The 24870-nt window shown below is 35.3% G+C and overlaps 1 protein-coding gene across 1 annotated transcript in view; it reads left to right on the top strand.

Annotated features, from left to right (window-relative positions):
- LOC150081954 (E3 ubiquitin-protein ligase SHPRH) overlaps positions 1–24870 on the top strand; it is a 504999-nt gene that overhangs the window by 192115 nt on the left and 288014 nt on the right. The gene's annotated exons all lie outside the window — the stretch shown is intronic.

Raw genomic sequence — 24870 nt, 5'->3', positions numbered from 1 at the left:
GGATTAATACCTTCGTTGTCCTCGTTTTCCATCTCTCATCATCAGTATTGTCACTAGTTCTTAAATTTGAATTTTTTCTTTTCTTTTCTTTTTTTTTGAAACTGTCCAAAATGTCGGTGTCATTTGGATATTCAGGTACTGTGACCATGTAAATAGAGATAGGGAAAATTTACGGAAAAATGTGGATAACGCACTTCTGCAAAACAACAGATGATTATTTATCGGGGTAAAAGAAAATCACTTTTCTAATTCTCGAACGGGGTGCTTACAGTTGATTCACGGAGGTGTCCAACCAATGGCCCACGAGGAAAGTGAACTAAAACAGCATTTTAAATTTTGTTAATTATCAAAAAAATTCTCATTAAATGTTTTGTTTGGTAAATGTAATTGTGTATTGTACTTAATAAAATTTTCGAATATTTTCAATTTTACTTTTATATGCAACAAGATATGGAAATTGTAACACACTAAAGAAATCTAACTTCGAATTATTTTTTTGAACATGGCCACTCTATGGGAAAAGGTTGGACGCCACTGCAGTAGACGGTGGCCAGAGCCCATTGGGAATACACCTTGATCTGCTCACTCTTGACTAGCACGACTCCTCTGTATATGGGACAGGTGGTTGGATAGGTTTTACCAGGTACACTAAGTTGTAAAATGCTTTAGCTCTCTTAATTCGCGCAGCAGGACTAATTACGTAAATTGCCCGAAGGCCAGAAATGCAAACAGTGCATACTGAGTTAATTCTCTCCTAATCCGTTTGCTATATGAAACTTTTCTTTGTTCAACAGAAAGTATTTTAAATGTAACTTCCAAGGAGAAGTCAAAATAATTCGCTATAAAAGGACTTTCTTATTATTACTAGCCATATAGTTCAAGGAAGCCTGAGGCTTATGCTACACTAGCTAAAATAAATTTCTGAGTTACCCTGTGAGAGAGAGAGAGAGAGAGAGAGAGAGAGAGAGAGAGAGAGAGAGAGAGAGAGAGAGTGTGAGTGAGTGAGAGTGAGTGAGTCAGACAGAAGTAGATGGGAATCACCAAGAAAGAGAAGAATGATGATATCCAGCTCAGGACTCTGGGTGTGCCAAGCCCATACTCACCAGATGTGAGCCACTGGGGATTTCGTTAAACAGAGGTCTGACTTGAGTAATTTAGAATTTTAAAAATGGTTATACAATTTTATACAGAAATACCTTAATAGACAGTAAAAAATGCAAATTTAGTTCAATAATTTCAAGCTTATTTGAATATTATGAAACATATAAAAAAAAATTATGGAATATTACAAATTTCGAGGTGCACTGCATCCAAATGCCATACGTCACTGTTAATAAAGGTGCCGGTATGCCGTACTGTTGCATACCATCCTAAAAAAAGCATTGCTTATACTTGACTATACAATACTATATTATACTATACTTGACTATACAGTACTAAACTAAGCTAATGCAGTAATACGTATTCCGCTATATAGTTTTACGTTATACCTCAGCTGTCAAGTTTGAGATGTATGCTATCAAGTTACGCTGTACCATAACGATCACAAATATTAAATTAGTTATATCCCTTGCTAAATACAAAAGATATAAGCCCAAAAAGTGATTATAACCTTCAAAATACTTATATATTGCAATGAAAATCCTACTATTCTTCTGCACTACCAGTTACACTATGATATTCCCTCTAAAATACTGATATGATTGCAATATGAGTAATGAGTTGTAACTTTCAAAATTACTAGCTAAGTTTGAAAAATACACCAATGAACGCTATTATGTCTATTTAAACTATTTGTAAAACACAAATTAATACGTTAATTAATCAAAAATACAATAAAATATAAAAGAAAACTTGTCCATTTGAAGCAACTCCAGAAGCTTCTTTACACTTATAGTGCCATTCCCAGAAAATTTAAATCACTTCTGACATCTTCCCATCCCTAAAAAAATCCTCATGTGTGAATTTTGATGCAAAATATCCATTCAGTTTGTTAGCAACTACCCAGGATCATCAACAGTTAAACCATTCAAATCTAGTGGATTAATATGATGTAACCCCTTCCTTCTACTGTTTACTGGCTGTAAAGAAATCACTGCTGTTTTTCTTTGCATTCTCTGTCAGATACTTCTCATAATCTGCCATAGCTTACCTAACCTATTTTGTGACTTGATTACAGACTAGTTTATATCTACCATAGGCTTCTATACCACCTAATATTTAGATGCATTCCATGCAGTTTTCTTTGCTGTCATAAGTCTCACAGTTTGTCTGACAACCATTTAGGTTTATGCCATTTAGACTCTATGGTTGGTGGGGGGGGGGGGGGGAGCCCAGACACTGAACCAAAAAAAAATTAAAAATTTTCTTCTTGGAACCAAGAAGAAAATTTTACCCTATACCCTACCCTATACTAATATAGATAAAAATAATGTCATCAATGCAACAAAATGGTCCAGAATGGAGGAAACACCAGTCTCTACACCTCGCCTCCTGGTAGTTCATTCCACTATTGAAAAACCCATTGGAGATGTTGCCCTTTTCTATTTAGAAGGGCCTGGAAAACTTGGCACAGCCTGTGAAATTATTTAGATGGCTACGTTGCTGTGGTATTTTGATTGAAACTAAAAATGAAAGGCATTCAGAGGTGACTCCGTAGCCAGGTGGGAAGGAGCAGCAGTGCGTAGCACACGCTTCTTGATTAGACCGGGGTTCGAGCCCGTCACGACCAAATACGGAGGATGCGGAAAGGTCAGGGAATGACCACCGCATATCCTGGAGCAATATGGCCTTAGTTGCTAATGATCCTAAAAACCAAACAACAACAAACAAGCATTCAGAACAGAGCTTTGAGCTACCTGTAATGGGAGAATACTGATTACAATTACTCCCTCATAAGATGCTAAATTAATCTTATGGCATAATCTCTGAGTGGGATATTATGGATGTATCAGAGGAAGAAATATGTTCTGAATTTAAGCCACAAGGAGTGACAGCTGTATGTGTGCATAGAGATGGGAATCTATTACCCATTAGAAACATGATCCTTACTTTCAACTCTCTAGTGTCTCCTAATTCCATCACAGCTGGGTACTTGCACTGCCCTGTAAGGCCACACATTCCAAATACCTTAAGATGCTTCATGTTTCAAAAATATGGACATTCGCATATGGACAGCTGATCATATTCTATCAGAGGGCAAGAAAGCAGTGGAGCCAATAAATAGCAATATTTATTGTCTTCACTGCTTTACGTATTATTAAGTAAGTATTAAGTATTATTACATATTATTAGTATAATTAATGGTCTCGATTACACAAGTTGTCTCTCCTACATGCTTTCTGAATTCTGAGAAATTCAGAAAGCATGAGAGCATTTTCTCAGAATTCTGAGAAAGTTTTAGGGAAGCATTCAGTTGGTACACAAGCTGATATGACTGTCCATCAAGTGAGTCATTCACTCCCATTGCTTGCTATTTATTGAGCTCTCAAAAACCCATCCAAAAAATACAGTCAGCTGAAACTTCAATACCGGTACTATGAGGTACTCCACCAATACAGTGGGTAAAAAAACCAAAAAACCTTAAGAGTCACCTGTAACAAAAGAACAAATGGATGTCAAAGGCAAGAAGTTACCAGGTGACTCAGTTGTTGAATTCTTCACTTTCCAAAAGAAAGGATAAACCGAGAACTGAGAAAACAAAACCCCCAGCCCTATGGAACCTGTAAGATGAATCAGCAAATCTAAATAATGGCTACATTCAAATTCAAGTGGAATTGTTGTGGATTCCTTCAAAAATAGCTGACAGCAAGGTCCTCGTGTGTAATCGAGCCAACTTGCTTTTATTTACAGGAGTAAGTAAAAGCAATGAGGGCCCTTGCATGTGTAATTGTATAATTATTCACAAAGATAGAGCTGGAGATGGACTTGCACACAGAGGAGTCACCATTCTTGTGGGCAACCATACCTCTTTCAGGCGCCAACCGGGCTAGCCAGGTGGGTAAAGTGCCTGCCTGGCAACCCAAAGGTCGCGGGTTCGAATCCCGCCTCAGGCTTGGATCGAAGTACTGAAAAAAAAAACCTTGGGAGGTGCATTATGGCCACAGAAGCCAATTCGCCAACAACTACCTTTTTCAAGCTCCCCCCGATGCCAACTTACAAGCAATAGCAGTTCATCTAACAGTAGGATTTCTCTTAAATGTCTGCTCCATTCCCTTACCACCTGGGAATGACAACCCCAAGCAGACCTTGATGATTTCATTAAACAAATGCTGTCCCCTTTTCTATTACTAGAGGATTTCAAAGGACATAATACTCTGTGGGGTAGTGTTGGCATCAATGATGGGGGGGTCAGACTATCGAGCATGTGCTTGAAAACAGTGACCTTGGCCCTTCTAAATGTGGGTTCTAACACCATCCACATGCCTACCCTTACATTTACTGCAATTGATCTCTCTGTATGCTCCCCTTCTCACTTCCATTTGTGTACATGGGAGATTGAAGACTACCTTTATGGTAGTGATCACTTCTCCACTCTGCAATTGGAGACCTTGCTGCTCGTCGAGGATACCACAGTGGAAGATTGATCATCATGACTGGAATGCCCTCAAACATCTGACAATGTTTAATACCACTACATTTGGCCAGCAGCCAATTAATGATGCAGTTAAGTACATCACAGACAGTATTGTCCAAGCAGAGGCAGTTGCAATTCCAAAGACAGATTAGATTATCCCACCACAGATAATCTAATAGTCTTCAAACATGTACATGCCAAAGTATGCATTAGCTGTCAGAGTTGCGAAGAATCTTGCAACTGCTTCATATCCTCCTTCAACCAGGTGGTGACATCTAAGCTTGGAATAAAGTCCAGAAAATGGATAGATACACGTTGCACCCTTAAATGATCCTAGAGCATAATGGATGTGTAATTGCAGATGCAACTGCAGTTGCGAACACTTTAGGGAAGATATTTGCTGAAGTGGCTGTGAAAACATCTTACTCCCCACCCTGAGTTTCTGGCGCTCAAACAAAAAGCTGACAAACAACATTTGAAATTGTCAAATAACTCGGAAGATTACAACCAGCCATTTCACAGAGTGAGATATGAAAGCAGCACTATCTCTATCCTAGGCAAATGCTATTTGCCTGGATGACATCCACTTTAAGATGATTAAACATCTTTCATCTGAATTTATGGATCAACTGCTCCGTCTGTACAACAGAATCCATCTTGAAGACCAGTTTTTCAACTTCGAGTATATGCAAATAATGCTTGTTCCCCAAGCCAGGAAAGGATCCAAAAATTCCGAACAATTACCACCCAATTGCTATGACAATCTGCTTGTGCAAGATCCTGGAAAGGATGGTCAGTGCCTGCCTCATGTTATTTAGAAGTAAATGACCTCCTTTTTGAGAATACAATGTGGCTTCCAAAGGAACAGGCCAACACTTGACCATTTAATAAGACTGGAAACATCTATTCGAGATACTTTCCTCAAACACGAGCACCTGATGTCGATTTTCTTTGATATGGAAAAAGCATATGGCACTCTTTGGAGATTTGAAATTATAAAAGATATCTGTAATCTTGATCTTAGAGGTCATCTAGCATTTTTCATTAAAATTTTTTGTTAAAAATTTTAAAAAAAATGCACATTCCAAGTTCTTGTTGGGCCTGTTCTCTCTCAACGTTTTTGCTGGAAGAGGAACCAAGGGTTCATTTCTAAGTGTTTTCCCTTTTGCTATTAAAGTTAATTCTATTACTGAACAACTTTCTCCCAAATATTACATGACTGAGAGAAGATCTGGAAGATCTCTCAGTCATGTAATATGTGAGGGTCATCTGAAGGCAATAAGCCATTTACTATATCACCTGGAGAATGGCTAATGGTTTCCTGTTCTTGCCTCAGAAGATCATAGACTATCTGTGTACACTTTTGTCACAAATGGAACCTTCATCCTGAACCATAACTAAAACTCAGACAAAACACCATTCCAGTAGCACTCAAGACAAAATTCTCAGGCCTTGTATTTGATAGAAATTGGCATTCCTACCACAAATCCATCAACTGCAGATAAAATGCACAAGAGAACTGTACTTATGTGCCATCTCATCCAATAATTGGGGTGCAGACCACTGCATTTTACTCTGCCTCTATTGTGCACTTGTCCAATCTAAATTAGATTATGGATGTTCTTCTTCTCCTTCTTCTTCCAGTCACATAGCTCCCTGAGGAGCTGTTGTGGCCACCAACAAATTCCTCCAACTAAATTGACTTCTGGGCATCGCAAAGTGTCATGCCCAGAAGTTTACTGATCCCATCCTTCCATCTAGTTGCAGGTCTTCCTCTGCACCTCTTCCCCCTCGGTTTTTCCTTCCATTATATTCTTCAATAGAAAGTTTTCCCTTCTTACTATATGACCAAAAAACTTTTTTTGTTGATGCTATGAAGAAGAATTTTAGGCCTGCCAATTTTAGATCCCAACTTATGGGATCCAGATTATGGATCTCAACTGTATATTCATCTGCTGGAAATAGTGTAATCTTGATGGCTAGACCCTGTTTGCTATCAAGCCAACTGCATTGCTACTGGAGAAATTGGAACATCTCCTGTCCAGAGTTTATACCACAAAGCAACTGAACCACTTCTGCTGCTTCAACAAAAGTAGTTGTTGCAAAAATATATTGTTAAACTGAAATCCCTGCCAGGCTCTTTGTGGTCATCCTTATTTGAGCTACAATGGAAAAAATCTCTGTAACACTCATAAGACTGCCAGCCGCACCTTTGGTATTTGTGTCTATGAACTGCTCAGAGAGCTTAACATCATGGTAGACAATGTTGCCTAGTTATTAAGGCAATCCCTTCCACCCTGGCATGCCCACTTTCCACCATGCAAGGTCTCCATTAATAATGGGGGGTAAAGCCTTCATCATCAGTCTACCTACAAATCTGTACTGCCCATCAATCTGTTTACTCTGATTTCCTGTCTCTCTTTACTGATGGCTCAAAAGCAAAATCATATGTGGGAGCCACTGCAATCTTCTCAGATAGTGAGGTATCTGAGAAGCTCCTCAGGAACGTATATACACCACAGAATTGTATGTCTAAATTAAAATTAATAATCACACTGGTCAACAAGGTTTTGCTAACATGGGTGAAAGTAAGCATTTTTTGTTAATTTGTATGTGCTGATTATGAATATGACAGTAAAAAGTTTTATCACGTCACATTTTTTAGAAAAATGCAAAAAACAAGTTTTTAAAAAAAAACTAAAATAACTTCAAAATCAACAAAATCGTCCAACATCTCACTCTGTACCTTTCCCAGTCAATTTATTGTAACAAAAGAGACGTATCTGTGTTGTTTAATGGTATACTAATACCTCTTTTTACTTTTAAGACACTGAGGAGTGGCCACTCTGAGTTATATTGCTATAATCTTTATTATGTGATAGCATCAGTGGTGAGTGGTAGTGGGCTCGTGAGATCCCACTGTTATTTTTTTTTGAAAATTTGCAAACCCATTGTTGAAACAATTATTTATTTAAAATTTTGAAATCTTGAATTTAATTATTGAGTATCCAGAGCTGGAATTACAGTGAGGCAAGCAGGGCCCCGTCCCTAGAATTTTAATGGTACAAGCTACCAGTTATGTATTTTAAAATTGTTTCATTTTTCAGTTAATTACAGTCAGACCTCTGTTTAACGAACTTCTTCATAGCAAATTTTTTTGAATTCCCCTTGGTTTCTACGGAAACAATTAAAATAACTTCCATAGAAATACGGATTATGAGAGACAACGTTGTACACATTGTTCTCACCTCTGGCCTTTAGGCAATTAGAAAGCGTGAATTAAGGGTGAAAGGGATTACTGTTCCACAACGTTACTGGTGTCTGCAAAACCTATGGAGCCACATTCCGAGAAGTTGCACTAGTTAATATCCTTTCCATATCTAGTCAGAGGATTAAGAATATTTCCAACACAGATATACCATCACTTTGCTTATTGGAGGCTTGAAGTGGTGAAACCCATGTTTAGTCTCTAGAGCAAAGTTTCCGGCATCCCCCCCCCATACTTCTCCTTCAACCCATGGACGGTACTAAGTACTATAGGTTTTAATACCTTTTGTGTTTGGGGTTTTCATAAAAAAAAAAAAAAAAAGATAATAGCCTCTAGTCAACATGTGTTATGGTTTCCCCTTTACTCCGACAAGAAGCCATATGCTATTCGGAGAAGTGAGTGATCCACGCGTTTCAGTAAATTTCTCCTATCTATGTTTATATGGTCACAGTAGCTGAATATCCAAGTGATTCTGATATTTTGCACAGTATTCAAAGAACTAGTGACAAGTAGTGATGTCAAGGGGAGAGGGAGGCGAATAAGTCAACTTTGAGATAAACTTTCCAAAGATGAAATGTTGGCAGATTTGGAAACTGCTTCGAGGCTTTCACTGTGAAGAAAATGTTCCAAAATACAGATAATAATTTAAAAAAACAAACAAACAAAACTCTATGCAGAATATCACCAATCTCCAAAAAACCAGCACGAATTAAGGATTATTGCTAAAGTACTTGATGTGGAAACTACTGTATAAAGATCGGTCATGTGTTTGGGCCATGATGGGCAGTTTGTAGCTTGCGGACGACAATATTAGAAAACAAAAGGAAATATTTATTTTTTAATGCTAAAATAATGACAGTATACAGTTATTTCGCAAACACCACATTACTGATAGTAATCACAGTTTAATTATATCAAAATCACAAATTAAAATTTGCAAACAATCACAAATTATAATCAGATGTTTAAGTATTATAATAATCTTAATAATAATAAGGCTAAACTCCATTATTTGGGTAACTTGTCTCCGTGCAGTGTTCGTTGTTGTAGAACGATTGAGTGTACGGTCGAATTTTGTGATTTGATGAAGACGTTTTCTTTCTGATTGATTTGTGTTGTCGAGGGGGGTATTAGTTGAGGTAGGGTGTTTCCCCCCTATCCAGCTGTTTTAAAATCGGTAAACGAGTTTGCGATTTAAAAACATCGTCAAGTCGGAGAAAACACATATCAACGTAGGAGGACAGTGAGCGGGGAAAGCAATGAGTGGTATCTGTCAATCATTTATCTGGAGTTTTACCTACTTAAGTAATCTTATTATAATAATAAGAAGAAAATGGAACATTTTTACTGGGGATATTTTTTCTGGGAGATATTTTTACTGGAGATATATTTTACGGGATTTGTTTGGGCCATGATTGACAGCTTGTAGCTTGTGGATGGCAATTGATGGTTGGAGGGATTATCCCACTTTGTGCAAACATTTTGAATCAGAAAGTTAAATATTCTGGATTGTTAAACCAACTTTTCAATTTGGAATTTCTTAATGATTTAGCACTAATGATCGACATCCTGCAGGAGCTCTCATACCTTTCAGAAGCTTTACAAAGTTACAGCATCACTATAGTAAAAGCAAATAAATTAATTATTCTACCTATCAATGCTATCACTAATTTGAAAAATTCTGAAGGAAATTATGAAGCTAAAATTGAGAGCATGTTGAAGTTGAAAGAATTTGAAGGAATCGAAAGTAAGAACCCATTTAAAAATTACCTCTGACACGTTATTAAGGATAAGTTATTAATGTAACAAAGTAATTTTAACTATATCTGCAATAAGGTCTCTAAGGTTGGGATTATTCATACCACAAATTTAAACAGATACACAAACCGTTTATAACTGATTTAATAGTAAAATAAAATGATGCAAAAGACTGTAAAATAATATTTACAAAAATTTTGATTATTTACAAAAAACTAGTTTACAACAAAAATAAAATAAGTAAATAAGTTAAAATGCAATAAAATATAAATTTAAAATCAATAAAAACAGACCACTTCTGGTTCTAGTGCAAGTGAAAGGAATACTGAGTATCCGCCTGGTCATCCACGTGTGCCGTGAACCTGGTATTTAAGGATGTGTCGCTTAAGTTTCATTATTGCTGAGGAAGGAGGCAGACACCTCCGAAAGCTTCAGTAGTGTTTTTATCGCTTTTAAATTTATATTTTATTGCATTTTAACTTATTTACTTATTTTATTTTTGTTGTAAACTAGTTTTTTGTAAATAATCAAAATTTTTGTAAATATTATTTTACAGTCTTTTGTATCATTTTATTTTACTATTAAATCAGTTTTAAATGGTTGGTGTATCTGTTTAAATTTGTGGTAAGAGTAATTTTAAATTAAATAAAGAAAATAATGATACTATTGACAATGAGGAATCAAAAGAAATTCTAAACATATGCTATCTGGAATCATGGAATATGAAAGAACTTCTGTCTCTGTGGCATGACCGTGAAAAATGAATAAGAAATTTAAATTTTCTGATAAAATATGAAATAAAAATTAATGATTTTAGAGATTTTGTCGAAGACAGTTTATCTTTATAATCGAGTGAAATTCCTTCTTCAATTAAGAAAGCCAGAAATATCTTTGAAACCGTTGTGATTAGCAGTGCTGAAGCTAAGCGAGCTTTCAGCATAATGAATAATATTGTGACAATTGAACACGTTGCAGATTATGAAGAACATACATCTAAATGGAAAACCATTGCTTCAATTTGATCCGGATTGTTACGTCAAATCATCGGTCAGGTATTGAGCAAAGCAGAAGATCGATAACAAATATTAATAAAGAAGTAAATTCTATATGGCAGTTTTTAGAATAAATTTTTCTTGAATTTTGTATAATAATTTTTTTCATGTAATTTGTGATTTTTGTGTACCTTTTCTAGAAGAGTTTGTTTTTTATGTAATATTTGTTTTTATGTTGTAGAATGTTTTTTGATAGTTTTTGTTATTTGTGATATGGGAAATATTTCGTGTTATTTTTTATTCGCAATGTTAAAATTTTATCATGAAAAAAATATATCCATTTTATTTCCTTATTTGTTAAAAAAGAGAGAGAGACAAATAAAAAAATTCCACGTGTGCCGAGCATGCGCGGTAGATGGTTTTATGTGAATCCATCACGTTTCTTTTAAGTATTTTGATTACGAAATAAAAGAGCTTTTGTATTGTAAATATTTTATTGAACATTCACAAATTTTCAAAATTTCTGGAAGACAAGATACAATGGATTTATGATAACTAAAGTAAGAGATGTATATTTGTGATTTCAATGTATCTAAATGTTTAGAAAACAGCATTGATTGAAATACTGATCTTGTAGTTGAAACGACTTACACAGCTGTTTGGGGAACCTAACAATCGAATGTTACGAAAATGCAAGACAAAAAAATAAATTGTTGACAAATATTTGTATTGTTGCAATCATATGACAAATACTTGTATTGCTGCATACTTACTTCAGGAAGTAGGATTGTGACGTCATACTATTCTAAAAAGTTAGAACTCGAGATACCATTGTATCCAGGTATTATCGTGAAGGGGTGGGGCATGATGACCAGGCTGACTCGCGATAACATACCGGTCACGAAAAATGCATCACACTCTAATCACGCTGTTAGTGAGTGCTCAGCACAGACTAGTAGTGTTGAACCTGTGAAGCACTTCTGACAGAAGCTTGCTGCGAATGACGTCACTTCTGTGACATCATCTGCAGCAGGAATCCCAAGGATGTTTCACATCAAAAATCAGCAAAACTGCAAGCCCCTTGTTAAAATATTCACAGCTCACCACTGGGTAGCATGTTTGAACCTGACTGTATTTCAAGGCAGCCAGGCGACTCTGTGAAAGACAACTTGTTTAGAAGCTGTCTTTAGTCCTCAAATGTAAGTTTTTTGGTTAGTTTCGATTTGTAAGATCTAGTGGTGTTTTAAAGTTCCGTTTTGGTCTTGTGAAAACTCGTGAAATGGAGTGAAAATGCTGTGTGTGTGTGTGTGCGTTAATTTTTCAAACAGTTTTTTCTATGTTTGTGGACAATTTACAGTGAAGTCCCAATGTCGATCAATCACAGATAAAGTGAAACATGCTTATTATTTTTATTTTGGTTGTCACATGGGTGATCAGGATAAAAGGTGGGCACTGCATATGTGCTGTATAATGTGCTATGTAAATCTGACTGAATGGATGAAGGGGAACAATTCTAAAATACGTTTTGCTGTTTCAATGATCTGGTGAGAACTAACAAGTCACCTTGAAGATTGTTATTTGCTTCACAAATACTAAGGGGTTTTCAAGGAAAAATAGAGTTAAAATAAAAGTAGCCGAGTGGTCAGGAGCGGGAGTGCAGTAGCACACGCTCTTTGAGTAGACCGTGGTTCAAGCCCCTGACTGCTGAATACGGTCGATCTGCCAACCCGCACTGGACCAGCGTGGCAGATTATGGTCCATTTCCCTCAACATGAATTGTTGAGGAGGCTTCCATCCTGCAGTGGGTTGATAATGGTTGCATTTTACTTTTTTTTTTTTACCCCAGCCTTCTGTCCACAATAAGACTAGTGCCACACACACACACACACACTGGAACTCCCTATTCCTCCTAGTTGCGGGTTCGAATCCCGCCTCGGGCTTGGATCAAAGTACTGCAAAAACCTTGGGAGGTGCATTATGGCCACAGAAGCCGATGCGCCAACAACTACCAAAAGAAAAAAAAAAAAAAAAATCCTCCTAATTGTGAAGAAATTACTATTCCGGAATAAGAGCAAGAGTCATTAGAATGCATACCTGCCCCTCAATGTCTGCCGATGCTAGTTACAATCCTGAAAATGACAAAACCCCACACTTAATTGAGCAAAATGAACTTAATGATTTGGTTAGGGATTTATATCTTTCAAAGCAACATGCTGAGCTATTAGGATCTAGGTTGCAACAGTGGAATTTTCTGGCAAAATCCACAAGGATTTCTGTGTTTAGAAACCAAAATGAAAAGTTTGCGGGTTATTATCAAATGGAAGGTTCTCTTTACATTTATGGATGATGGGGTTTGAATACAATCCTGATTAATTACAATTAACCCTTCAGGAATGATGATTAATAATCATCATTCCTGAAGAATGATGATTATTAATCGATTCTTCTAAACTCAGTTTAAAAGCAGTTTTGCCACTCAATGGTAATATCAAGATGTCGGCCTCAGTGACTTGTTCAGTGGCTATTAAAGAAACCTATGATAGATTGCCATTGCTATTAAATGCCTTAAACTATAGGAAATATTGTTGGAAAATCTGTCATGATTTAAAAGTGATCGCTTCGTTGCTTGAACTATAGGGTGGTTTTACTAAGCATTGTTTTTTCTTGTGTTTATGGGATAGTTGAGCAGTAAAACATCATTATATTGTTCAGGAATGGCCCATCAGAGAAGAATACTTTCCCAGGAAACTCAACCTCAAATGCATGCCTTTAGTGAAACTTGAAATGATGCTTCTCCCGCCTTTGCACATTAAGTTGGGACTCATGAAAAATTTTGTAAAAGTTTTTACAAAATTTGTGATGCAAATTTGAAGGAGGATATATTTGTAGGCCCACAAATTAGATGGCTTTTAAAGGATGAAATCTTTGAAACTAAACTTAATGCCACTGAATTAGCTGCAAGGAAATTCTTCAGAGCTGTTGTTAGAGGGTTTTTAGGGAATAAAAAAGTAGAGAACTATAAAGAGTTGATAGAAGAACTGTTGCATAACTATCAAAAGTTAGGATGCCGAATGTTGCTGAAGATACACTTCTTACATTCACACCTGGACTTCTTTCCGGATAACTTGGGATCTGTCAGTGACCAGCAGGAGGAAACGATTCCACCAAGGTATCCACATTATGTAGCAGAGGTATCAAGGACGATGATGGATGACTATTGCTGGTTTCAGATAACGGAGAACCATTCTGCTCATAAGAGGAAAAAATAACTGTAAGTACTATGATTTCCTATTTTTGCCTCCACTTTTTTGGGTTAATTGTTTACTTAAATCCAAAAGGTTGTTTATAAAGTTTAAATGTCCATTTGGAATGTTTGCTGGTTGTTGTTTCTATTTCAAGCAATTAATTTACAAGAAAAGTGGTCAGGTACATTTAGATAAGTAAAAATTCACAATGTTTGGAAAAACGGAGCACGAAGCCATAACATGAAAACGTGACGTGCTACGAACTTTCTACTGTCATTTTCATTTTCAGCACATGCCATTTAGTCAAAATCAGTTGATTTTGTTCATATAATTGAAAAAAAAAGTTTAAAATTGTTGGCTTGTGTTATCAAAGATGTATGGAATTCACATAAGTTCTTTAATTGCATTACAAGCATTATCAGTGATGAGATATAATCCTCATCCAGTCCTGTCCAGAGTTCAGCAGAAGTTATATTCTCTTTATGAATCTACATCTGACATCCAGTTCTGCTGGATCCCAAGCCACATTGGTTGAGAGGTAATGATCGGATAGATGCTGCAACTAGATCAGCTTAATCCGAGAGGAATTGTTCTCTTATGTAGACTACAGGCAAGTAATATGAAATATATTTCATCCTCAAAGGCAACATTCAGTCTGCACAGAAACTGTAAAGAGGAAGTTGTTTTTGCTTGCCTCCACATAGGACAAAGTATTCTTGTGCATTCTTTTTAATGAGGGCTGATGACCCTCCTATGTGTGAGGATTGTGAGACATTTTTAACAATTAGACATATTTTTTCTGAAATGCCCATGTTTTAGACATGAACAATGTAAATCTTTTACTGCTTTCAGCCATCTGACTAAGTCCTATACACTTTGTCATGTATTATCTGACAATGATTATGTGTCTGTCCTTTTTAACCATTTAAAATTGATAAATTTGTTTAGATCAATTTAAAATATACTCTTTTTACACATACTTTCCATACTTATTTATGTACTGTTTATACCTTTTTTTATGATTTTTTTTTATACAGTCTACAAATCCATTTTTTGACAAAATGGTCAATTTTTATTGGTCATTGTAATCTTTTATCGCCTTTTTTCTTTTAATTTTTATAACTGTGTTTATTCACTTACTACTGTGTTTATTCATTTATAACTGTGTTTATTGTTTGTTGGTGCATTATAACTTATATTACTGATGTGCCAATAAACTCCAAACCAAACCAAACCAAACCAATACAGTTCAGAATTGGAGCCTGTCCAAGACCAGCCAGAGAGGAACTTTGTCCTTCTGTTCATCTGATTATGCTCTCCTACCAGCACCTATGAATATACCCTATATCCATAAGGCACTGGTAGGAGAGCATAATCTGGCTGCACCAGTCACAGGATTGCTGAGACAGTTACCTTCTGCCAGTAGAATCTAAGCATTAACTTATTATATTACTATATCTTTATATACACACAAAAACAAAACTCTCTTTGCTTGCCCACTTTGGATTGTTCCATTGTTTGAATTGAAGGCTTCTACATATCCTTAACTTCGATGGTCATCAGTTGCTTGAAGTGATATTTTATGTTTAGTACCACATAAAATATTTAAAGAAGTTAATATTGTTCTGATGTCAGAAGGAAAAGCACTTTTACTATTTTCCAAAATCTTCTTGAGCAGTTATGTATTTGTGGGATTGCATGTATAGCTATTATAAACATATTTTAAATGCATTTTAACTGACTTTGGCCAGTTCCTTTGTCACTTTTTTTAATGTAAAGAAATTAGGGGAATAAAGGTTTAGCTCCATAATTCCACACTTTTCTACAAACTCTTTGATAACCAGATGTGGCATAGCATTGCCATTTTACAGGAACTGGCTCCCTTTTTTCTTGAAATTGAAGCCTTGCTCAGCAGATTTTTTAACCAGATGATCCAAAACTTGCACGGAGCAAATTTCTTATGAACTATTTCCTTACTATGGAAGAAAGTGATCAATGTCATTTTGGTTTTGATTTTTAAAAATATTTTTTTGTGACTTGGAGAGCATGTTGATTGGTGCCTGAAATCTTGCAACATTGCAAAATATGAGAGCGAGAGAGAGAGAGAGAAAGAGAGAGAGAGAGAGAGAGATGAACTGACATGTTTCAAATACAAACCACAAAGACAAAGAATGTTCATGCTTTGTCTTTGTGGTTTGTATTTGAAAATACCACAAATTGTCACTTTTGTGATAGAAGTGAGCAAGGAGGGGATCATCATTGTGAATGAGTTCTTCACATCATTTGAGTCAATCTGAGCAGCTTTTGTTTATCTTCTGCCAGAATTGCATGAATTTTCTCTGTTAATGTGAAACATAATCAGTTTGCAAACCTTTGAAATATATCTGGAGCTTGAAGCATTGTTGGATGTCCATAGTGCTCATTAGTTCCCAGATCTGCATGACCATCATGAAATCTTGCAACCATTGAAAAAGACAAACGAGAGAGAGAGATGAACTGACATTGTCAAGCTAGTTTGGGATTCTAAATTCCATTTGGTGTTTCCTGTAGGCTCTACATCTGTACTCTGTTTTGTCTTAATTTTTTTATTTCATGTCTTAATTAACCTTCATTGGCATGATAATTAGGCTGACCATACGTCCCATTTTCAATGTGACAGTGGTGTTTTTTTGCTGTGTCCTGGTCGTCCCATTGTTTTATTAAAAATATCATTTTTGTTCCATTTAAAAAAAAAACTTTAAAAAATGCTTAAATATTGGTGCAACATAACCTATAATTGTGATTATATCATAGGATGGCTGCCATCGTATGTAGTAGTCATTCATGTAACCACAGGTAGAGGCACGTCGATCAAATGCCAAGAATTCTATCTGCTGCTGGTTACCACCACAACTGAAAGAGACTGACAATTTTTGTCATAGGCCTTTAACATCAGTTCAATAGTGTAGTTGATCAGTAGCCTGTAGTCGGCATTTGTTCTGCATGCCTGTCTGTTGTTGCATATACACACTTGAAAGTTTTTATTTTATAATTTTAAAAGTTTTAAGCCTCAAAATTTAGTATGTCAAAAAGGAGAAATTGCACATTTAATGAAGACCTTCAAAAAGAATTTAAATTTATTAAACTGGACAATTGGTATAGTGATAAAACAAAAGTGACTTTTCAACATTGTAATGTTAATTTTTCTGTTGCTTATGGAGGTAGGAGTGACATTAACCAGCACCTATGTAGTCATAAAGATAAGGATGCTGAGAAAACTTTTTTTAAGATTTTGTTCATATTTCTTTCTCAAGAGAAAGGTCCTGATATGTTAAAAAAATTATTTGAAGGTCCCTGTTTGAAATTATGGTTGTCATTCGCAAGAGATCAAGTTTCAGCATTCCAAACATATATTAGTTTTATTGAAAAAAGATATTTCAGCTAAAGAAGTAACTAAGAATATTGAAAATCTTACAAACATATTAGAAGCCAGAAAAAATGAACTTATAAAAGCAGTAGTTGTCAGGGAGTTGGACACATGGAATAAAGAAAGCCAGTGGCATAGGAACACCTTGGCATTGGGGCAGGTGCCAAGTGTGCCAACAGGAGAAGGGCGCCACTGACAGGCCACATCAGTACAGTGCCAAGCTATTTCGACACCCGAGGCTAGCTGACAAAATGGTGCCCCACGATGATGTCAAATCAAGATGACAGCACAGGGAGATTGAAAATTAATTTTTACACGGCGATTCAAGCATGCACGCATCCTTACATCTGAGTACATACTGCATAGCATCATAGATCTATTTGTTGTCCAGAATGTAACTTTGAAGGGACCAATCAGGCGATCGCTTCATCAGCACATGCTCGAATGCATAGTAGTTCGCAATTCATGCATTGTGTACAAACTGAATAAGTTTGTACACAATGCATTCACAAAAACATTATAATTATTATAAACAATAATTATAATGTTTTTGTGATTGCTATATAAACAGGTAATTGTGAATATCGTGATTTATAATTTAAATAAAACAATAAAGGCCAAATTAATTTTAGATATGCCACCAAAGAAAAAAGTGGACATCAGTACCACGTAGAAAGTCTGCATAAAGAGGAAATTAGAAAAAAACATTCCGCTAGTTCACAAAACTGGATTACAATAAGCCACTCCAAACCTGAAAGTGACAAAGAAAACGAATATGATTCGAATGAAGATGAAATAAATGATGATGCCACTGAAATGGAAGTCCAAGAAAAAGCTCAAACAGTTGAAGTTCTTTTAAAAGAATTAGAAAGTGTGGACAATAACCAACAACAATTGGCAGAAGAAAATGATGGCAGCAATAATATTAACATGGAACATGTAAGTCTGAATTTTAATGATTTGACCACATGGAACTTTAATACCCACAAACACAGATCTCTTATGGTGCAACACGGTCCCGAACATATAGTCTTAAATACATATCCTGTCACTAATGGCCAATGTTTCAATAATTCGTGGAAATACAAAAATGAAGGTATTGAAAAAAAAGAAAAGAGAGGAAATGGTTATTTTATTGCAAAAACAAAGATGCAATATATTGTTTTACGTTCCTCTTATTTTTATCTGGCACAAATAACGTTCCATTTTGCAGCTCAGATGGATTTAAGGATTGGAAACATCTAAACCCAAACGTTCTTTTTCATGAGAATTCATTACAACACATAAACAATTTCACAAAATGGAAATTTTTAGAAAAGGGTTTCAAAAAGGTGGCCTAATTGATGACGCTGCACAAGCAGCACTAAGAAGTGAAATTTCGAAATGGCATCATATATTTAAAATAATATTGAAATGTATATTGTTCTGTGCTGAAAATAATTTGGCATTTCGTGGACATGCTAGTAATATCGATACCAAAGAAAAAAATTGTGGCGTATTTTTAAACTTGATAAAATTTGTCAGCCAATTTGACGTTGGTATGAAAAATGCTCTGGAATTGCATATTAAACATCACACTAATTATTTATCTCCAGAAATTCAGAATGAATTTATTAATTTGTTAGCAACAAAAGTACAAAGTGAAATAATTTAAAATAACTAAATGCAACAAGGCATAATATGTTAAGGGTAAGAGTTTTATATCTATATAATATCAGTGTGGATACACCATAGATAACTCTTAAGAAAAAACTATGATAATAGTGTGGGAGGCATCATTTCCTCTGTATCTCATATTTTGCTCGATGATAGGCCAATAGTTTTGAAATGGTGCCATTTCACTTCCACGAAACAACAGATGACTGCTTGTCAGGATAAAGGAAAACCACTCTCTTCTAAATCTCTAACAGGGTGCTTACAATAGAAGGTTGACCAGAGCCTTGGTCTGCCTACTGCCTATGGATACACAGAAAGTAGTTGACCAGCTCGACTTTTCGATATGTGGGACAGGTAGTTGGATAGACTTTATGGGTCCCACTGAGTTGCAGATGGTGATCTCTTTATCTTTTAATTCGGTCATAACAACAACACTGTTGCTTGCTTGAAGGCCATGGGTATGAACGATGTGCACCCAGTTAAGTCTTGTAATGCAGTCATTATATGGAAATTTTCATTTCCATAAAACAAAGAAATAAAAAAATTCTAAAAAAATTCGGTAAAGAATAAAATTCTGTTTAGCGAATTCTAAAAAAATTCGGTAAAAAGAAAACATTTATCTCTAAATAGAAAAAATCGCTATAAAGAAGTTTGTTAAACAGAGGTCCGACTGTACTTATTATTTATTATGATTTTATCAATTATCGAAAAAAGGCACGTAGCCACGAATTTGCCAAGGGCGCTGAAAACCTAGCTACGCCTCTGAAGAAAACATTTCTGTATCTCATAGATGAGTTGAAATATTTTCTGAAATGAGAGAAAGGATTCTATCTTTCCAGGATTTTAGTAATGTTGGAATTTGTTCTTTGCCTGCCTGGAAGTACAGCTTCTGTGGAGAGAATATTTTCCTTAATGAATAACATGTGGTCGAATGAGAAATCCAGATTAAGTGTTGAAACCTTGAAAGCACATTAATTATAAAGCAAAATTGTAATATGGAGTGTGATAAGTTTTATGACAAGATCTTAAAAGACAAAAATTTGTTACCCAAAATCCATTCATCCGAAAAATATTCTTGGTATGAACTTGATGATGTTCAGTCTCCCCCCTCCGTGTCGACCTAAAAACATTTTGTTGAATATTTTTTTCTGCTCTTTCTGAACAACATTTCTTCTCCCTGCCTCATTTCAGCCTCAAGGAATTATGGTCAGCCTAACGATAATGCACTTAGCATTGACATCCGGTTTTGATGTAGTCTATAAGTCTTTAAGTATAGGGTGCGTTGCTTTTATCCAACATTCGTTAACTCCTTGTGTCTTTTTAACCTCAAGCATGATCCTCCCAATTGTCCCTTTATTATTTTCTTCATTCACTGGTTATACTTATTTAATAGCCTCATGGTAGTGTGATGAACGAGATCCCTCTTGTTGACCACATTTCAGTTTTTTTGTCCTGTGAACCATTTGCATCTTATTATTCTCCAGACAAGCTTCATTTTCAGTCATTTTACTTGCTTAGTATCATTGGTATTTTTTTTTTATTTAACTTCAACTTTATCTTATTAGTCTAATTCTGGTGGGCACTGGGTTTATTTATTCCTCTTTTATCATTTGATTGAGATAGCCATAGCTCTGGGCATAGGGGATGACCAGGCATTATCCTTGACCTGAATTATGTTCCTCATTGCTGTGTGGAACAGAATAGACAGAATTCCATCTGTCTATTTTTTTTTTTGTTCAGTTTTTGATATGCAGGTAGTTCCTGACTGTATGAGTTAATTTGATCCTATCACATGCTCGTAAAGTGAAAACTCTTAAAGCGGGAATTTATTTCCCGTAGGTATAATGTTAAAAACAGGGATTATGTTTATGCTTAAACACTGATTTATTTGTCCAAAGAAATGAAAACATAGCCTTTAAAATCAAGCAAATTATAATAATAAAGAAATTATTTATGTCATACAAATGTTAAAGAATGTTATTCTTTATCATCATCACTAAATGCACACTCGTTGATGGTTTGTCACTTGTTGGTGATTCATTACTCTTTGTTGGCTTGGTGCTCATTGGTTAGCATTAGCATTAGTAGAGGTATTTGATGCAAAAAGCAAGCTTATGCAGCATCAGCCAAAAAAAAAAAAAAAAAGCCCACTTCCACTTCACCCCTCTGTTCGTTCAAAATACCTGTTCAGCTGAGCCTTAAACTTATTTAGGCTATCAACCTCCACCACAAGGGATGGAAGTCTGTTCCACCAACCAACCACCCGCTGGCTAAAGGCAAATTTCCGCACGTCTATCCTACATCTGTCTTTCCTCAATTTGAATTTATGCCCTCTCAGGTGATTTTTCTGAGCTAGAGGAAGAATCCCATCAGCATTGAGCATGCTTAAACCATTCAAGGCTTTATACACCTCTATCAGATCACCTCGCTGGTGCCTAGTCTTCAGACACTGTAATTTGCAAAACTTAAGCCTTTCTTCGTAAGAGCACCCCTTTGTTCCATTCACTAATCTTGTTGCCCTTCTCTGTACTCGTTCCAGCAGCTCTACATCCTTCTTGAAATGAGGCCTCCAGACCTGTATACAGTACTCTAGGTGTGGCCTGACCATCGCCTTATACAATGGAATAATCACCTCCTTATCCCTGCTGGAAAAATTCCTGTATATGGTTTGTTGGAAGCACAAGGAGTAGTCTTCTTCAGAAATGCTTCAAGAGTCATTTTTGTTTTCAAGACATCTCTTTTCTATATAAATTTCATGATAGCATGCATAAGCATTTTTTAAATCTGTAGTAACTTTTCTAGTGCACTCGAAATTTGAATCTCGTAACTCGAAAGTCTCAACTGCTTTTTCTGTGTTGAAAAGCTTCATGAAAAACTTTTCACGAAGTGAAAGAACGAACAGGAATATCAGCTATTAAACCTTCTTTTTCCTCAGCTTCTTTATATTTTGCCTTTAATCAGCAATATTAACAGCCATTTCTGTTTCATTTTGTATGATCTCTGCTGTAGTAGTACTGCATTGTATAGCTACATGCATGGTCTGAAATGCCATATTTATGAATTTTTATAGCATTTATTTATTGCAATTAATATTCATATTTTCGATTTTGTTGATACTTGGAAAAATAACTCAAAGTGGGAACTGCCTATATTTTCTTCTCTCATTCTCTCTCTCTCTCTCTCTCTCTCTCTCTCTCTCACACGCACACATATATACACACACACGCGCGCACACACACAAAAAGAAACACCATTCAACTTGTATTGTTTTAAATGTTATGCAGTTTGTAACATTATTTTTCAATAACTATCAATTTTGTTAAATATAGGCATCTAGCTTAGAATTTAGATTTATCCTGAATTTATCCCTGGTGATGCGATTCAGATTATTTTTCTCTTGTAACCATTATCAGTGAAATTACTAACATTAGTGCATGGTGTAATAGTATTCCTTTAACTTAATTCAGGCAGCATTTTTCCAGTTTTGTACATGCTTAAAATCAAACTTAATCATACTGTCGCATGTTTGCTTCTTGACAGGTACTTTGCTTATTTGACATATAAAATGAGGTGTATTACAACTGGTACTTCTAGCCTAATAGATATGACGAGAGCGATTGTATTATTTATTAATGAAAAAAAATGTTTCCCTTTAAATGGAAATCAGGATATAGTATTACTACTATTCTTGCAATATACTGCCACTCCTAGCACTTGCTTGTTCATTGGTTGATGCCATTCTTGCCTCCACATGGTGGACTGGTTGCATCGGAAAGGAAAAGAGAGACACTTTTCCAGAGTTATTATTATTATTATTAGCTATATGGTTCAAGGAAGCCCGAGGCTTATGCTGCACCAGCCAAAAAAAGAAAAAAATTCCCAAGTTACCCTAAGAGAGAGAGAGAGAGAGACAAAAGTAGAAGGGAATCACCAAGAAAGAGAAGAACGATGATATCCAGCTCAGGTCCCTGGGTGTGTGCCAAGCCCATACTCACCAGATGTGAGCCCCTGGGGTTGTGAAAATGCAAAATGGAAAGGCAAACCTTACTGTTTCTAGGTCTTCATTGGAATATAGCAGAAAACATTCAGAACAGCATATTAAATATTTTAATAAATTAGAAAGAAACTGAAATAATGGTTAAGAACATTAGAAGAAGGAATGTGAAAATGATATCATTACCAAATTTTCTTGAAAGCTTTTGGTATTTTCAATTCTCTGATCAGAAAATATTGTTAGTGTATTCCATTTATCTAAAAATTCACACTTTTTTGATTGCCCTCAGCCAATAAGAGTCAAAATCTCTGCAAACAAACATAGGCAGTTTGAAGATGCTTTTAAAAACTTCTAAGGGATGCAGTGCAAATCCTATAATTGTTAATCTCCCTGTTTATTGACTTTCTGACATTCTATTATATTTCCTAATATTTTATTATATTATGGTTTCCTAGTTTCAATGTATGTTTGTGTGTATATTTATATATACATGATTTCAAAAGTATGTGCAAAAAATTCTTGGGTGTAATTTAGAATCTAAAGTAAGGGCCAAAAAAAAAGTCATATAAACAATAGGTGCAATTCTTTACATCTGTGGAATTGGAGATGTTTGAATTTTAGAAAATGACTGTGGAGTTTTGAATACTAAAAAATAATAAAAAAAATTAGAATAATCATACACATACTTAGTATGATGTCTCTCTTGATACCCGAGCAGAGCTATTTTGAGATGCACATGTTACTTCAAGTCTCAAAGTAGAAGCTGTGCTCAGGTATGTAAAGTTTGTGAGATGTTATTTTAGTGCCAAATATTTTGAAATGCTGTCTTATTCATATATATTTTTTTATTATTTTCTACGATTCAAAACTATTATTACTGTAGTGAGATGTGTCACACAGAACCTACAATAATTACCTAAGATGGCACACATGCCTGGTTTCAAGCTGTCAGAGCTCCCCAACCATTTAGAAAGAGATATACATTTATGTAATTTTTTACCCTTATTTTGGATTCTACAGTATATCCCAGAATTTTTTGCATATACTTTTGAAAACACTGCATAACTAGTTCTGGGAGGTTCTACTTCTGAAGAGCCTCAGTCACATGTGCTGAAACATGAGCTCCTTTGTTCCTTATATAATGTAAATGATAAACATTTTCTCTTTATTTGTAAAAATAATAAGAGAAGTTTAACTCGATATAGCACGATATATATATGATACTCTACAGAAATTAAAATGAAAAAATCGAAAAACTTACATTAGAGAAACAAATAATTTAAAAAATAATTAAAAATCAATTTAATGCAATTAAAAATAAGAAAATTAATTAAAAGAATTTAACAAAAAAAATTGCAAAACGATTTTTCTTCCTGAAGCTGACAACACTTTTCGACCGTATGTTGTGATTGGAAGAATGAAAATTCCTATTTTCATATGACCTCCGTATTTGGTGGTCACGGGCTCGAACCCCGGTCTAATCAAGAAGCGTGTGCTATGCACTGCTGCTCCTGCCCACCTGGCTACGGAGGTGCCGTCAGCTTTAGGAAGGAAAATCATTTTGCAAATTGATTTTTAATTGTGTTAAATTGAGTTTTATTGTGTTTAATTGATTTTTAATTATTTGTTACTATAACGTAAGTTTTTCGATTTAATTTCTGGAGAGTATCATACGGAAGTGTTCTTCCTACTATATTGAGGTAAACTTCTTTTATTATTTTTACAAATATTGATATCAACATAGAACGTATTAAGCATTACAGCTCTGGTTCATACTATCTAATTTTCTCTTTATAGAATTGAAGCTTTTCCTTACATCAAATTGTACTGTACCCCTATACTAAATAAGTAATTTAAGAATTACATCAACATTTATGGTTCATTTTATTTTATTTTTTGTGAAAGTAGTCATATAGTTAAACATTAGATACAGTTTTCTATATCACCAGTGCTTCATCACACTTTATTTTTCCTT

Source organism: Mastigoproctus giganteus, chromosome 8 (genome assembly GCF_048544385.1).
Source record: "Mastigoproctus giganteus isolate SK-2022 chromosome 8, ASM4854438v1, whole genome shotgun sequence".
NCBI lineage: Eukaryota > Metazoa > Arthropoda > Arachnida > Uropygi > Thelyphonidae > Mastigoproctus > Mastigoproctus giganteus.
The sequence above is the reverse complement of the archived record's forward strand: the minus strand, read 5'-3'. Positions and strand labels throughout refer to the sequence as shown.